General features: G+C 34.3%; 2 long non-coding RNA genes across 3 annotated transcripts; both read left to right on the top strand.

Annotated features, from left to right (window-relative positions):
• The first annotated feature begins 10,280 nt into the window (after positions 1-10,280).
• Positions 10,281-13,082, top strand: LOC145218717 (uncharacterized). Of its 2 annotated transcripts, XR_013857703.1 has the most exons (4): positions 10,281-10,340; positions 11,648-11,716; positions 11,881-11,978; positions 12,941-13,082. It is a non-coding gene; the product is annotated as an uncharacterized LOC145218717 (long non-coding RNA). The 2 variants fall into 2 exon arrangements; XR_013857702.1 differs by lacking the exon at positions 12,941-13,082 and having other exon boundaries at positions 11,881-12,584.
• Positions 13,083-15,460: 2,378 nt separating this feature from the next.
• Positions 15,461-17,082, top strand: LOC145218718 (uncharacterized). The gene is made up of 3 exons (XR_013857704.1): positions 15,461-16,387; positions 16,474-16,534; positions 16,616-17,082. It is a non-coding gene; the product is annotated as an uncharacterized LOC145218718 (long non-coding RNA).
• The last annotated feature ends 155 nt before the right edge of the window (positions 17,083-17,237 follow it).

The raw sequence follows: 17,237 nt of genomic DNA, 5'->3' as shown, positions 1-17,237 counted from the left end.
ACGCTACCCATAGTGACTACAGAAACGTGCCGCTGACATGTGGCACAGCTGTAGATGCAGAAGGAAACATTCCACTACGTTACATGAGAGTGCGCTCACTTGAATAAAGAAAAACAAAAAGGGCAATGTATTCGATTGTTTGCGGGTTAAGTGCAGCATAATAAAAGATGTTGCTACAAACTCTTGATTTCACTTTTGCCTCAAGCAGTTTAAACAAGCCTGGCTGACTATACAAATTTACAAAAGACTTTGTATATTTGCGTGTCTATTTGACTCAAAATGACACATAAAAAAGGTTGTACGGAACGAATATGATGCGATTAAACATCACCTGAAAGTACAGATGACCTGACATACAATGCTCTACAGCAAATAAAAAACGTTTGATGACAAAATTGAAAACAAAAATAGTATTTATTTGTGTAAAAATAAATATTGTCTCTGGTTTTCGATAGCACGTCACGCGATGCAGTACAAAATGCTGCATTTGTTTTTCAGACTGCATTAAAAGAAGAAATACTGGATATTATTTAAAAAAGTACAAAAAAACACGAAAAAGAAATTTTCCTCAGCCGGTAAGAACAATTTGCCTCAGCCGGTAAGAACATATGCAAGTAATGAGGTATTTTTTGAAAAATGCGGGTATATAAGTAACTACACCGGAAGCACCTTACATTTCGTCTATGAACCTAACAATGACATCAAATCCAAATTGAATTGTAAAGCTTACATACTTAGAAAATACATTTTGGGAAATCAAGTCAATTGAGTCCAATGGATTGATACTTAAAAATTAAATTCGTTTAAACATTGTGTAAAATTTAAAAATATGTTAGTGGGCAAATAGCAGTCCGACAGAATTAAATTAACATTTTTAATACGTTTCAGGTTCCGTTTACATCACAGCAATATCTTCTGCCTCAGCCGGGAAGAACATGGAAACAGTTTATCCAAAAATTAATGCAAAAACTGTTTCCATTTTTATAAAAATGTTGAGTGTATTTTATTAACAGGTAATAATAGTCTGAATCACGATGTTGCTTGTTAACGTTTTAAATAAGTTTCGATCGAAACAAATGCTGTCTTTCTCAAAAACTTGGTAATTTATTTATTTTTATTAGTATAAATGTCAGTTCTTTTTTAAAGTCTCAAATAGATAAGTGACGATGAAACACTTTGCACTACCAACTACTTCACCAGCATAGGCTATGCGCATATTTACCATTTTGTGCAAAACATTTTTCACATTTGGTTTATAACTTATTTGTAACACTTAGAGTGAAGAATATGAAGGCTTCCCGTACGACAAAATTGGTCATTGAAAACAAATGCCCCCCTAATAAATAAACACTAAATTGGCGAGCGACTTTACCAAACTATTTTCTGTCATTCCTTTAATATTTTGACAAATTTTTGGATTTAAAACATGTCTAGAGGAACATAAATTCATAACTGGGATCAGCCCTGAAGCGTCGATGCAGACCAGCGATCACGGCACACTCATATATAAATCACAATTATGGGCTGATCCCAGTTATGAATTTATGTTCATCTTAACTGATACTGGTCAATCTGGCGATCCCCTACTACGAAGCTGACATGTGCAGCATACGAGGCAGGCAACGGTTCTTGTGATTCGACTTTCGGCGGCTTCTCCACTGAGCCTGTGCAACTCAGTTGGTAGAGCGCGAGTCCCGGAAAGACTCCCGCCGTGGGTTCGAATCCCACCGCAGGCTAGATGTTTCTAGCCTACGCCTTGCCACATGGTGGTATATGCTTGATGACCGGCTGATTCGGTATCACGTCTTTAATGGGCCTGGCGTACTGTGATGTCTAAGAGACTGTCATTTTTGCAACGATGGCATATGGATAATGTGATAATGAAAATATAATTTTGACTTTGATTAGGAAAGGCATTCTGAAAGAGCTATCCGTACAAGTTTTTCTCCTTTTTGATTTTTAGCTGCAGTACAATCCTTTCCTTCAAGGCGGTCAGATTATGATGGTAAGTACATTGTCAAGAAGAAAATATGTTAAATCTAAATAACGATAAACGTATTACTCCAAAGAATGGGAAAAAAATCCGCTTTTCTATAGCAAATAAACACTATTTCAAATATTTTTTATCATGTAAAAATTTTTTGCTGCCTGGGTTCTTGAAGAAACGAGTAACATAAATTATTACAGTTTAAATTTCTTTTAAACATTCAGCGGGTTGGCTCAATTCCTTAATTAAACGCTTTGCCTGTAAATAATTTGTAGGTCTCAAAATTATTCACACGTTGATTTTCAGGCACCGCCTGTTTCACCACAATATTTTCTGCCCCAAACGGTAAGAAGGTTATTAAAAAAAGTATAATCATTTTCTTATGGAGCATGGTGATAAAAAGTTTCATAGTAGGAGATAACTCGAATTCATTCATTTTTTACAATTTTTTTTAAACCGCTGAATCTTTTTGCCATTTTATTTTATTGCCTTAATAGTATAAACTCGTTTTTATTTAAGATTACTATCTAAACAAACAAAGCTATATCTTAGTATTGAACTGTGTGTAAACATTGGAAAATCGCGTGTGCTTCTAGTTTAATTTTTATAGTTTAATTTTTGTTTATCAAAAAGGAACTAAAGTAAAAACAATGTAACACAAAGTTTTGTTATTTAGGTTTCAAGTAATGTCGAATACGAAAAAAATGAATCCAGCATAAGTTCACCAGCTCAATATCAAGGTAGGAAAAACGTACGTTTAAAGAACCAGGGAATTAGATTGATTTTAATGCAGATTGCATAATGTTGAAACATATAATAATGGAGAGTTACTTCGTCACATTGTTTAATGCATTATAATAATTGACAGAAAAGTCTAAAGTATACATTCAATTTAAATTATACTCTTTACATGTTGTTTGAAATGATGTTATTTGTAAATAATGATTGAATTCAATTTGTTTATTACTGTAAAGGCATAAAACAAATATATGATAAAGATAGAGTGTGTTTACTGACTTCAGCTGATTGTTTATTGATGTTTCTCTATTTTGAACTTCACACAACGGCATTTTTTGTTTTTTTTTGGGGGGAAAGAGAAAACGGTTCCAAACATTACGTATGATGAAGATACTGGTGATGAATCTGATGACGAGAAGAAGGTGATCGAATATCATCGGTCGGACGTGAGTGAATAGATAATATGCTTATGTATAGAGTTTGTCACATTTTTTGTGAATAATCGGACCACAAATTGTTTGTTTGTTTAAATGTAAGTACAGAGTGACCCGAACACGAAAAAAGTTGTATAATTGTGGTGGTTTTAAACACAGATTGTAGATTAAAATTTTAAACTAACGTTTATTCTATGTTATTGGATTGTTTGTTTGTTTTACAACTGTTTAGCTTTCGCTTCGTTTGTGAAACAGTTTGGGGGTTGTCTTATTGTCTACCGTACTACGACTCATATCTCAATGTAATGATTGACAAACCGGCGAAGTTTCAAATAGTTGTATCAATGGTATGCTGTTTAATTAAAAATCAAGTTCATTAAAAATTACGTAATTTACTAGATACAATTGATTATTAAACTATCAGTTGCGTTTTGCTAAACCTGCAACAAACACAAACAAAGACGCATTTTAGTTGTATTTAAGGTATATTTTGTTTTTTTATTTTTACAGAGTCAGAGTAATGTCCAAAAAATTCCATCTGAGAAGGTGAAATGTTATAAAATTAAGGTTATACAGTAAACATGAAACATTTTATGGGTAGGTGTTTTAACTAATGGCTGTGTTTCGCAAATAACATACGTATTTAAGAAGAATATGATGGTTAACATACTTTGAGAAACAAACAATAACATTTGTTATTTACATGACATATAATTTAGGTTTCAGAAAAAGTGAAAATGGATCGACATAATTTAAACCGACCACCTCAAAACCTGGGTAAGAAATTTCGAGTTTATAAATTTAACAAAACTTTTAACGCTGCCAAGCATTTGATCTTCTTTCAGCCCGAATTGCATTCGACAATTTTAACCCCAACGGACAACCAGCAGAAGAATCAACACAAATAAATAGGAACAGGGATAGATTTCGTCACAATCAGTTGCAACGTAGCAGAAATGGGCGTTCTGCAAACTATCGTTAATTTTATGGCATAGAATGTAAACCTAAATCAAACTGTTTTACGTATCATTGCCGTAGCTTTCAAATGCTAAAATTATTTTTTTTTCATGTTTTGACATACGGTTTGTTGATGATGCAGGATAAAACTTATCAACTTTCCAATTAGAGTCCAATCAGATTTTCTACCATTGTTGTAACAGTTTTGTTGTACAAAAGTCACTAGTGCAGCAAGGTTAAATCGATAAAGCGATAGCATATTTAACATTTGAAAATATTACATGTTTTTGCTTATTTTACGAAACCATTTACAATTATTATTAGATTATGTTTGGATTATATCTCATTAAATAGGATTCGCATTTTTGTGACTTTTTAGCCGAACAAAATTGTTGCCTTTCTACTGATGTATAAGCATAAAGTATTTATTACGTCAAATTACATACGTTTATTGTCATCCACCAAATGCCAAAATAATATTTGAGGTCGGTCAACTGGCAAATAGAAAACCTCTTTGTTACAGCCACAGATAAACTAATCTTTGCCAAATTAGAATGTGTTTGTTGGTCCAAGCAAATCGTAGCGAACTGCAGTGTAATCTACGAATTAATTATTAATTTCGTTGCCTTAATACAGGCCTTTTTTGTGTAAGGCCATTTACATGGTACTTTCTTGTGACAAACCAACCAGAAAATCTCATTTATCCTACTGTTATGCCGACAGCAAAGCACGCACGAAAGTTCAAAACACTTTGAAAAAGGCGAAATGTTGTAGGAAAAGTTATTACAAAGAAATATGCAACCATGTTTTTTCTGTCTACTTTGTGTCATTGTAATAATAATAATAATTCAAGACTAAAATTTAAGTCGACCTAGAAAAATATCATGTAAATACAAAAATTTCAGTTTGCCTTTACAGTCAGAAAGCAACAAGATTGCCTTTACAGTCACACGTAAATTCTGTCGTAGGCGTGGAAAAAGGGAAACAGTAGTTTTCGCAATACCGTCATACAAACTGAATCAAGAAATATTATGTTTACCAAAGCCATCTGTTGTACAGCATAGCGTATCATATTCCGGTTTGTCACCTAATGCGTTGTATGATTTATAGAGGGATGTTATTATGTTTTGTAAGTGTAAACTGAATTTGTTTCGAAAGCTAAAATATTTGGAAATGTTTTTGTCCTGATTCCTGTTATAAGCTAAATAAAAAACACAAGTTTGACCCTATGTGATTATATTGTATATAACAGTTAAACATATACACAACAATACTTTGACAAAGTAATTTCATGTCAGCTATGAATTATGCATGTAATAAGTGAAGTGATGCATAATATTTGTTTGATAACAAAATTAACAAACAGCTTTATGAAAAACAGCTTTAATTTGTTATTTGTTTTTATCTTCAAAAAGAAATATTTTTTACATACACACAAACAATGCCATGTTAAGAATAATAAAAAATTCTTCTACTGGCGAATCTGTCTCGCATTGCGATCCCGGGTCAGTTTGCCCCATACGATGTAACCAGCTCCAATAATAATCACAGCCAGAAGAACAAACATCACAAGCTGGTAGCTGTTGCCAGCACCTTCAATAGCTTCGTTTCTTTCTCCTGTTGTATAAACGATAAAAAAGTCATGCTTAACAAAAACAAAATATGTGAAGAATTGTTTATTTATTGCTTTAGCCAACCTTGAAACGGACATGTGTTCGCTATACTCATAAAAATCACAGTATATGTCAAGATTGCAAGAGGCCGCCGAATCAGTCTGGTTGTTAAAGCAACGGATAGAAGAAAAAGAAAATTATTGATGGGATTCGAACCCATGAAAGATATTTTATGATAATTGCCTTGTTTTATTTACATTTTGTATGTGTCCTTTAATGCTAGTCACAATCTTATTTTTGAAACAAGACATGGAAATCAAATAAAAGCTGCGATTGTTACCAGTCAGGTTTATCACATATACGTAAGTGAGCAATCACCAAGACACAGCATACTTCAGTTATTATGCCCCAATATGTGTCACTTGCTGGATAGAACTACAAATTTGCTACGAAAAACACATGTATCAGCAATATTATCTAGAATAGATATTAATTGAATTTTCCTCATTGCCTTACCAAGCACGTAACCGGTACCTTGAACAATGTGCACTGGCCCTGCAGAAAGCAGTTGATTGTGACCATTGTTTTCAACAGATCGCCGTTTCCTACCAGAACAGGACTGCAAAAAGAATTAAACAAATATTGATATATCATGGAACACCAGTCTTATTAAAGGTGTCATACTGAATTAAGCCGATCACGGCACACACATATATAATCCATAGTGCGTCAGGCCGATTAAAGGCCAGTCTTCTAAACATTCCTACACGGCACGGTGTATTTTCCGTGCTATTACCCTATCAGCTGAACCAAACAAGAAGGTTTAAATACTCTTTAGTTTGTATGTAAGCTACGGACAGTAAACATCGTTTTTATTATGTGGTTCGGACCCGAGACAGCGGTATGGGGGTCTAATCCCGATCAAGTTTTTTTAGGCCTTTTTTTGGGTCAGACGCGCCAGACCACTCGGCCTTTGTACTGATTAGACAAATAAAATCTCATGAGTGCAGCTGGTGTCAGAAAATATACCGTATTGGCAAGCGAACCTAGGACACACCAGTTTGGAAGCAACATGCTTAACTCAACTCACCTGTTCAGGGCATTGTCCAGTTGAATTATGACAGACGGTCACGTCGCAGTGGATGTAGATAAATTGTTCCGAGTCCACGACCACCACGAAATTCTGGTAGGATTTTTTGTCTTTGAAACTAAACAAATTAAAAACCACTTTGTTATGAAACGATGCAATTGTTCCATTTTCAAGCTCGATTTGCATTTGCCAATTTTGATCCCAACGCACCACTAGCAGAAGAACATGCACGAGTGGACGGCGGTGAGTGTCGAAACCCGGACAACCAGTTGCAACCAGAACAAAACCAGTTTAATGCAAATTAATACTTGAAGTTTACAATTCCATGTTTGTAACAATAAGTGCACATGAGCTTTGTCGAAACACTTTGCTGTTAACTTCGTGTTCTTTTTTAAACAAAATTATTTGTTGGTGTTCTTGATATGATTCAAATATTTGTTTTTTAAAACGTTGATGAGTTACTCAAAAGTATTAAGTCTTATACTCTACTTAAAATAAGCACCTTTATTAGGACAAGAATAAATCAAAACAAAAGCAAAGTCCACGCACATTGACGAAATTTTCAATAAAATCAAGAAAAATATAAAAGATTTCACATTGTGTTTTTCATAATGAATACACAATCCTTGACCACGATTTGTAACAGTTTTTTTTAAAGCGTTGCTAATCGTTTTTGTCTCGTACACACTTACAGACTAACAGTGCTGCTTTCAAACCGACTAGGAAGTTTTGATATGTGCATATGCATGCCGTATAGTTGGAGTTTGTATGAATTAAATTTTGCTACTTTTGAACCACGCAATTTAGTCAAGAAAATGAACTACAATACATTGAAATGTAAATGAAAAAAATACGATTCCTTACAAACACATTCAGTATTTGTTTCGATGTAACTTTTGTACCGAACATCTGAAGTTATAATTACTGTTTTTCTTTAAATAACAAAAAAATGGTTTGCGATATCCGACTTCAAAACAAGAAACGATAAAAAGTTTAAACCTTTTAGGTTACACAAAATCTTAGGAATAGGTTTTATCATCTGAGGTGCAAACAAGTCGTTTTCTAATGATTACAAAAGGAATTGTCTTTGAAAACATGGGTGTTTTAACTAGAACTGAAAAAACTTAGGAGATGCGGGACCATTGGGCCAAAATTCAGTTTTTCATTACTATTTCTTTGAGCTCGAAGAAAAAATTGCCATTGAACAACTGTACTAGTACTACACGTTTTAACACACTTACACAAGGGCATAAGTTTCTTATTTGGAAATGCGTTGACAAGATATTCCGTTTTAAAAATTACAAAAATTATGGCTCAAAGGTCCTTACCCAATTGTCCCGCATCTCCACTGCATGTTTGTAGGCAATACAAAAACGATACATATTGATTGAAGGTTTCTACGTAGCTTTTAAACTATTCTTGTAGGTCAGAACTGCAAAATATACAAAGCTGAAAACCATTCGATAGTTGCAGCCTATCCTATTATCCGAGGTTCCATAACTTTCAACTGAAGCTATATTTACACTTTTTACTTTTGCGATTGTGTTACGTCACATCCTGGAAGCAGCGCGTCAAAGCGACGTGACGTGGTCAATGTTTTGATTCAGTTTCTTGTGCGGCTGCATGTTTCTCGTGGTAAAAAAACTTACAACACTTTGTCTGCAGTTTTAGATCTGCAAATTATCAGTTGTACAGTCTTTAGACAGAAACTAAATGTGCTTTTTAGAAGTTGAAGATAAACTGTTACGAGAGAAGTAAACGAAATTGTATCATGCTAATGTTAATGTAAGGACAATATGTATATATGAACATTATGTGGAAATCGTTTGAAACATTTGAGTTATTTGCCAACTATAACAAAACGTTACATTTTTCAATTGTTTTTAACCGTTACTAAATAGTTGAACACTTTTTTTATTCTACATCTGGTTGTTTTCCATTTATGATTTGACAAGTCACTTTGTGTAAATGTAGGTATTAGGGAAACAGTTGCTTTTTTGATTTTGTTTAAACGCAACTGACAAACTTAACGAATAGTATTTTGTATTTGAAAGCAAAGATTTCGAATTACAATTTTATTTAAGTGGTAATTAATTTAAAAATGCATAAAAGATATAAGAAAACAAAACATTTTCTAAACCAAAAAAGTCATTAAGCAAAAAAATAAACGTTTTGTGTTATAGTTTACAAGAGTTTCTAGCTAATTGTTTAAAATCTAAACATTTTTGTTTGATTTGATTCAGCGAAAAATAGGTTGTTTACTAAACCATGTCAAAGGACGCAACAGAGCAATCAGTTCATACATGAGCAGAATTAATGTTTATGTGGTAACACTTGCTTAGTCAAGATTAATAGCTTTCGAAGCAGTTATTTCTAAGACTATTGTTTTGAAATCTCTAAACAGATGTAGATAAACATGACAGTTTGTCAGTGCTGTCATGTATAAGTTTTTCTTTCTTTGACCACCACAGCCACCACTACCTTAGCAGTCACATCTACAATCAATGCCAGCACCACGGCAACCAAACAATGCATCCCACTGGGGTACAACCTTCATGTGTGGTAATACATTGCTATACATTTCCAAGGTAAATATGTAAGAACTGTTTCAATCGTAATACTTTTGAAATTTCAAGTATTAAGGGTAGCGTGCGGTCCATTCACTGGTTTTACCGGCGAGCCGTTAGAGCAGCGTCCTTAACCCAAGGCGTGGAAACAATAGCGTTACAAGAGCTAATATTTCACGCAACGTTACGACAGAGTCTGCAAATATTTGTTTGCAATAGGCTAATATTGTCTTAAGCTCTTATCATGTACTATGTCAATACCAAACTTGATTGATTGGGGTACAAATGGCTAGTAAGTTAGCAATCAGTAGAACAGCTCGGTGACTCTGTGGTAGAACAACTAAGTGCAAGTCTTTACCAAAGCTATACGAGGCCTTTTATCAAAAGTTGACAGATCAGCAGTTGTCGTTAATCTAATGCTTATATTACGGGCTTGATCACGTTTTTGTTTAAAGCAGGTAAATCTTGTTAACTAGACTTTGACAAATTTTGTACATCACGTGCACAAACAGGCAATAAGCATGTAAGTAATTGTTGGTAAGCGCTAATTAAATAAGCTGATTTAATTATGCCTTTACGCAACTGTCAACAAATGAACCCAAATAGCAGTGAAATTAATGGGTGCATCACTAAGTAAGCTTATTTCTGAAGTTGTTGAAGTGAGTTATAAGGCAAAGCAAAGTCGCAATAGGTCAACACCAAAAATTTGTTGCCGGTCAAGCCGCCGATTTCCTCAAATACAACAACACCTATGTCTCTTGATTTTGGGTTTAAACTCTATTGGAAATTAAAATAATATGAGATAAGTCAATTAGGTACGTCATATGTCCGTTTAAATGCATAAAGCATTAATAATAGTCGCAAATTTTTTTTTTTTTTGCTTTCAGTCGTTACAGTAAATATCATTGTCTTGTTTTGCAATTACTATGAGTGATCCGAGATCGTCTCACACAGGTAAGATGTAATATATATTGTATGCGTAATGTAAGGGTAGAGGGGGTAATTTTTGTAAAAAATCTGTGCAGACTGTATTTGCACTGACCACCGCACTACAGTTTCCTACTTGGTCACGTACGCAACACTGTCTAGTTCCTCTTTGTTGTACAAACAGCACTTATTTGCACACCAGCATTGGTTCTCAGCAAACATAAAAGTGTTACAGTACAACAGTCACATGCACAAACAATAAGGTCGATAAACTTACTTAAATAAGTCTTTCATTTCGTCATTAAAAAAACCGTTACCAGGACTTTAATTGCAAACATTTGCACACACATCAAATTATGTACCAACTTGTTAGGAATTCCAGGCAAAAGTAAAAACTTAAAAAACACTGTTTTGTCAATTTTAAAATACATTTACCTTTAATTTCATTAAGTTGCGCTGTAACGTAAGCACAGAAATAATTTTAAACCTTTGGTTACAACAAGTGATGCACAGAAGTTTCGGTTGGCCGACAAATTTTGGCCGAATATGCCGTTTCCAATGCTTTACTTTTGTTCCGAACTTCTTTTTAAATTTTTCCGAAACCGAACTTTTTGTTTGCATAAAATAGATGCCTAAACTTCTATTATCTCCAATAGACGCCTGGTCTGAAATACATTCGGGGTGCCATATTTAACAACGTTGCCAACAACGTTGTGGGTAACACAGCTGTCGCGTTTATAATAAGGTGTTGTACTCGATTTTATGAAAAATAACCTTGTGAGCTTTTCTGCTGATACCACAAAGCTGTCACTCAGTTTCAAAGCTTATATTTTCTTACACGAGGTCAACACAGCACCCTTTCCAAAATAGAATGACTTGCGCCTCAAAAACAAGTCCAAAAAACTGCAAGGCGCAGAACAAAACGTGCGCCTCAGGAAAGACGCGGGCAGTCACAGGCATGTTGCCATCAGCCACTTGTGCCGCAACCACGCACTACCAATTTGCGTACTGTCCGTACACACACGATGTAAATAGGCACACACACGATGTAAATAAGCACACACACAATGTAAATAAATTTGTGACAACAGCATTACAAAATAACATTATAATTAATAACAAACATATAAAATAGATCAAAAAACAGATATTTTACGTTTTTCTACAACTTGGATTGTGGAAATATAAGTTGTGGATTTGAAACATATCTTGTCAGAAATTAAGTCTGTTTTTCACCTTGTCAACTACAAAAGCTAAATAGGAAACATCATATTGGCAAAGTCATTTATTGTGTACTAGTATTTACTTTACTTCGTCTGCTGCCTAAATTATAGATGCACGTGTTTTGAAACGATCGCAAACGCAAGGAGAACGTGAAGGTATGGAGGAATCAAGCAAAAAAGGTTAATTTTTCCGTATGTTACGTGCAGAAATTTAAAAAATAATCTACATGAAATAATTAATTCCTAAGTGGTTGTTGAAGATCACCGCATTGGTTAATGTTTTAATGTAGTTTTGAATGAAAACTAATAAGAATTTCAAACTACACTTTTTTCATTTAATTTAGCGAAAAACGAATTTGTGAAATTAACATTCAAAGAAAAAACAGTGAAACAGTCAATCAACACACCGAATGCTGGCAGCGAAACTATTGAAGTAAAACCGGTAAAGAAATGGCTTGGGTTTGTATCTATCGGTAATATAGTCACTAGTTTTATATTCACAAATTTTATAAATAAATAAAAAGATAAAACCCGGTAAGGACAAAACGTAGTAATAAATGCTAACCTTTCGGGCGGAGGAGTTCAAACATAAAATTGGGGTAAGTAAAACTTTTAAATTATGTTAAAAATCTGCATTTTATTCAGCATCTGGAACCATTAACTGTAATTACCAATTGTTGACAATCATGAGTTTGTCGGTATGAATCTGTAACGCTTTATCCGCATTAACTTTCTTAATGTAGGAACATTGCTCAGAAAAGTGAGACTAACTTTAAAAATTAACCTTCGCAACAGTATACCTCAAATAGTATTGTAGAAAGACCATACATTGGCGGTCTCTTATAATTGCCACGCTAAGTAGGTTAGAAACAGACGCTGTATGGACTGGAAAACTATGCGTACCTTGTGCATTTTTATTAAATCTACCTGGCCCGCTGTAAGAAAAGTTGATGACCTCTGATATAGATGTATATTAGTTCAAAATGCGCGTAGTAATAAATAAAAACAGCGTTTCTGTGCCTTTTTTTCAAACGTTTCTTGGCTGAAAAGATTTTAAGCTATGATTATTGTGTCAAAGTTTCAGTATCCTATTTTTTGATTCGGGGAATTGCGATGGTTGGTTGATTTCACTCAGGTGGCACAAACAATAGCACCAAATGAAACGCGATTTTGTGTAAGTTGTCAAAACAAACGATTCGCCATTTGGTCATGAACATTTTCTGCATGTGTATATGATCTTTGACAGTGTGTATCAAACACAAAAATTATTGTTTTGGTTTTATATTTTTCGTTTAATGTTTGCTGGGTATTTAGTCACTAGTTTTATGCATACTGAACCTTACCAACCTGCAAATAACAGATCGTTGTGAAAAATGCTCAAACATCGTGTTTTGTTCTTTTCAGGCGGAGAAGTTCCAGGGGGGCAATAGATGTAAGTAAAACTTTTACATTCTGCGTTGAAAATGCAGCAGTGTTGAGAAATAAATTAAGGTCCAACGATGATTTTGCTTCCGTGTAATCCGCATTTATGCAGCATTAGGGACCATTATCTGTGCTCAATAATAGTTGACAAACATGAGTTTGTCACAATGAATCTGTAAAGCTTTATTTGCGTTGACGTTCTTCAAACCATAGTGGGAATTGATAAAAAAAATTCTTAAAAATAGGGTGATTTTTTTCTTATGTGGCTTTGTTCGTTTTGACACAACAGTTTCATTCCACAACTGCTACTATACATTTACTACTTCCGCAATAAGTTATTTTAAAGCACAAATTGAGAATGTGTTGCCGGTGACACCAGATGAATGATATAAAATATTGTCCTATTTTCGTTATTTAATCTTTTGTAAATTACTGACCACCCATCACATCACTTCAGTAACATAGAAACTTCTGTGAATAAAAAACTATAAAAAAACCTGAGATTTTGGATGTTTTATTTAAATAGAGAATCAATGAAATAAAACAAACCAATATATAACAAACCACAAATTTGAAAACTTTAAACATTTACGTATGTAAAGCATGCATGTTTCACATCTGCACCATCCTATCCGCTATTACGTTGTGTTGTCGATTACTTAACGTCCTACTACGTTGTGTTTTCTTCGTTTCAGGAGGAGGGGTTGCTCGTACGTAAAGGAATAGTAAGTAATAAAATTACGTTGTTGGCAAAAAATGTCACACTGTTACGAGATAAATTCTAGTCCGAAGACAGTTTTTGCATTTCACAACTCCGCATTATTAAATCAGTTACATTCAGTCAATAAAATTTGCATTTAATGAACCGATGACAATCACCATGTTTTGTTACTCTTACGTACACTGATTTCCTTTTCTTGAAAAATAATGAACTTGCAAAATGCATGCAGAATATTTTGCCAACAAACCCTGGATGTAAAAGCAAAACACAACTTAATTTGTCTTTAGTGTTAAGATTTGCATTTAATTCTCAGATAATTTACTGCGCACCTTCAGTAAGCAAAGGTTTATCGCAGGTGAGCAATGTTCAAAAAAATTGTGTGATGTTTCATGAAATTATATTCTGTGGTAAAATTTTTAGTTGATTGATGCATATCGCATAACCATGATTCAATAATTATGGGTCCCCTTCCCTGAAGGGGACACATATTGTTTTTGTCCGTATTTTTTTTTCTTTTTTCTGTCTAACGCTGGCTTGTGAGACGCGTTTGGTAAGGAAAGAATGCTCCAAATTTATTCAAATTTACAGAGATGTTAGATTATAATCCAAACTTGATGCTCCTGAAGTTTGACCCCGATTGACCCAGCGGTTCACCCACAGGCTCCCAAAACGTAAATTTTTTGAAACGGCTGTACTGACTAAAGTACAGAATCTAGGAGTTTCATGCTTTGTTGTTTGGTGCAATGTAAAGTTTTTTAAAGAATTTTTTATCTTTTTTCAGATTCACCCATTTTTTACCCTTTAAATCCCGAAATAAACGGTTTTAGTTTTAAGGCAGAAATACATGCCCTATAGTGCAGAAATATTTGAAAAAGTTAACAATGGTTTAAGCAGGATATTCGTTTAGTATTTAAACTTTTGCCGGTTACCTTTACAATCCATAATATGCGTACGCTATCAGTCAGATATAAGTCCCAAGGGAAGAATTCACTGGTTTACGATTAAGGCGGCAGAGCGGGAGTGCTCAGCTTGACGTCTGGACAGACGTTTTTCGAGACAGTCGCTTCGGTGATTAGTAATCAGTTTGTGTGCAGCAATGCTGTGTCGTTTTATTAAGTTATCACGCGCATTTTCAGTTTTGGCGCAGGTTTTACACCTAAGACGCCATTCGAACTCGATAAACGTACTTCGGTTTCGTTTATGTCAGGCAAAACATCGTTGATCAAAATAAATATGAAATTTAATAAACTTTTTCGAACGCCGCACTAAATGGTCTTTAAATTCTCGTTGTCAGCTTTGCCGTCTCATAACCATGGGTCACTAAAGGTCAACTAGTAGGCATTACAACACCGTTACGTATTTTTCGTGATAAATGTTTTTTTAAATGCTCGTTGTCAGGTCGGCCGCGGCATGACCACGGGTTACTTAAGGTCAACTAGTAGGTATTACTAACACGAACTTTCTTTCATCAAAACGTAGCGTTTTTTGCAACAAATTTAGGAATCAACGCTCAAGGCATGTATAAATTAGGTTAAACGGTGTTGTTGAACAGTGCTATTGAAAACGGTGTCAACAGGTCAAACAGTCGTTTGGCGTGTGCACCCTGAGAGGTTACTACAGGTCAATGGTTTTGCGAAACAAAGTTAAATAAAAAACAATTTGTTATGTGTACACTTGTAGCAAATTGCTTTTTAATTTAAAGTGTCTGTAACACAACTGTTACAGCTTTATAGAAAAAATTGTGTTTAAAACCGACCTTGGACGACAGTATCTGGGTCAAAACAAGAGAATCAATTGAAATTATTTGTTTTGTTCTTTTTTTAGTATTTGTAATTATATGACAATAATAGTGCAAAAAGAATACGAACAAAAAATTTTTATTGTTGAAAAGTCACCGCAACGTTTTTTTACTGTAAATCCGCATAAACACGCGTGTGGGGACCCATTAGTTTTTGTTTACAAAAACAATCATATGTGTAGATCAAATGATGTGTATAGTAAATTGGTAAATATCGTATAGAGTATATAAAATGGAAGTAGGCTATATCAGAAAGCCACCCTTCTAGTTTATAATGGGATTTATTTCTCCCCAGTTTAGGTTTGCTGAGTATTTAGTCACTAGTTTTATAACTTATTTACAGAGCTTAAAAGCGCGTCAAGGACACAACGTTGTAATAAACGCCCTAACACCGTGTTTTTTGTTTTCAGGAGGTAGGTATCCGAAGGTGGTAAGTTAAAAAAAATACATTCCGATGTAAAAAATGCAACGCTTTTGACGATTTCTCAACGTTTGCAGGAATATAAAAAATATACATACAAAAGTTGGGTCGTTGATATTTTCATGTAAAATTTTTAATCAGTTAAGTAGTCAAGTTGTAAGGACCGCTATTGAATCTATATCGTCAAAAATCAAAATTAAGACAACAATAAATCCACAAAAAATTAAGTCAGACTACTTTATGCGTAAAACAGCATATTTTTTTGATTTACACCGCAAGAATTATAGTGTAAATTTCCAACTAGAATCCAAGAGGGTCAATAACTTCTCCTACCATTACCTTGAGTAACCTCCGTTAAAATGGCAATGGCGTTTCAGGCCCATGGAGCAACAGTGTTTGAGATTGCAACTTCGTTTTTAACAGTAGCGGGAAATTTTCTTTTTTTAGTATTCTTTGTTCAGGCGATCTTCGTCCAGCTCGTCTGAAGAGGTAAAGTCACCATGTAGTAAAATTCTTGGCAAACAAATATATACTTAAGACACATTCACAGTTTTAGATCAAATTTTCTTGTGTAGATATATGTAGAAAATATCATGGAACCTCCACCCAACGTAAACCGACCACCTCCAAACCAAGGTAGGTAGTATAATTTGAAGGTTGACAGTGAATCTAGATGAACGCAACCATTTTTTGTTAATTAATGCGTCTTTTTTACAGGCCTATTTGCATTTGACATTTTTGACCCTAATGGACCCCCAGCAGAAGAACCAGCTCAAATAGATGGCGATGAGGGTCGAAACCCAGACAATCAGCAGCAAACAGAACAAAACCAAACTCATGACAACTAATGTTTGCTGCAACGTACATCATAATCATGCAGAACCAAACAAACATTGAAAAACATAAAGTTCCATAATGAGTTGTCGCCGCTATTGAAATATTAAACAGGTCGACAAAGCAATTAAACAAAGCTCGAAACTGCAAAACCACGCATATCTGCCGTGCCATGCAAATATATGGTTACATTGTGTCCTGCTTCACAAATTTGTTGTTCTACGCGCTTTACCGTCTTACAATTTGTTATACTGAACGTTTGGCGATTGACCAGGAGTTTAGCCACTTTGGTTCAAAGTAGTACAAAATTCAACGATTTAACATTTAATGAATAAAAATTTGAAAGTGGATCAGACCATAGATTTAAACCGCCAAATTTAAAGTCAAATGAAAGCAAAGAAATTATTATGGATTTTCTTCGAAACATAAGTATGTAAAATGTGTATTTGTTTGTGAAGATTTGCTTCATCAGATTACAGACGTTTGCAGTAGGTTGGTTTGTAAA

The sequence above is a fragment of the Phallusia mammillata genome, chromosome 3, assembly GCF_965637545.1.
Source record: "Phallusia mammillata chromosome 3, kaPhaMamm4.hap1.1, whole genome shotgun sequence".
Taxonomy (NCBI): domain Eukaryota; kingdom Metazoa; phylum Chordata; class Ascidiacea; order Phlebobranchia; family Ascidiidae; genus Phallusia; species Phallusia mammillata.
The sequence above is the reverse complement of the archived record's forward strand: the minus strand, read 5'-3'. Positions and strand labels throughout refer to the sequence as shown.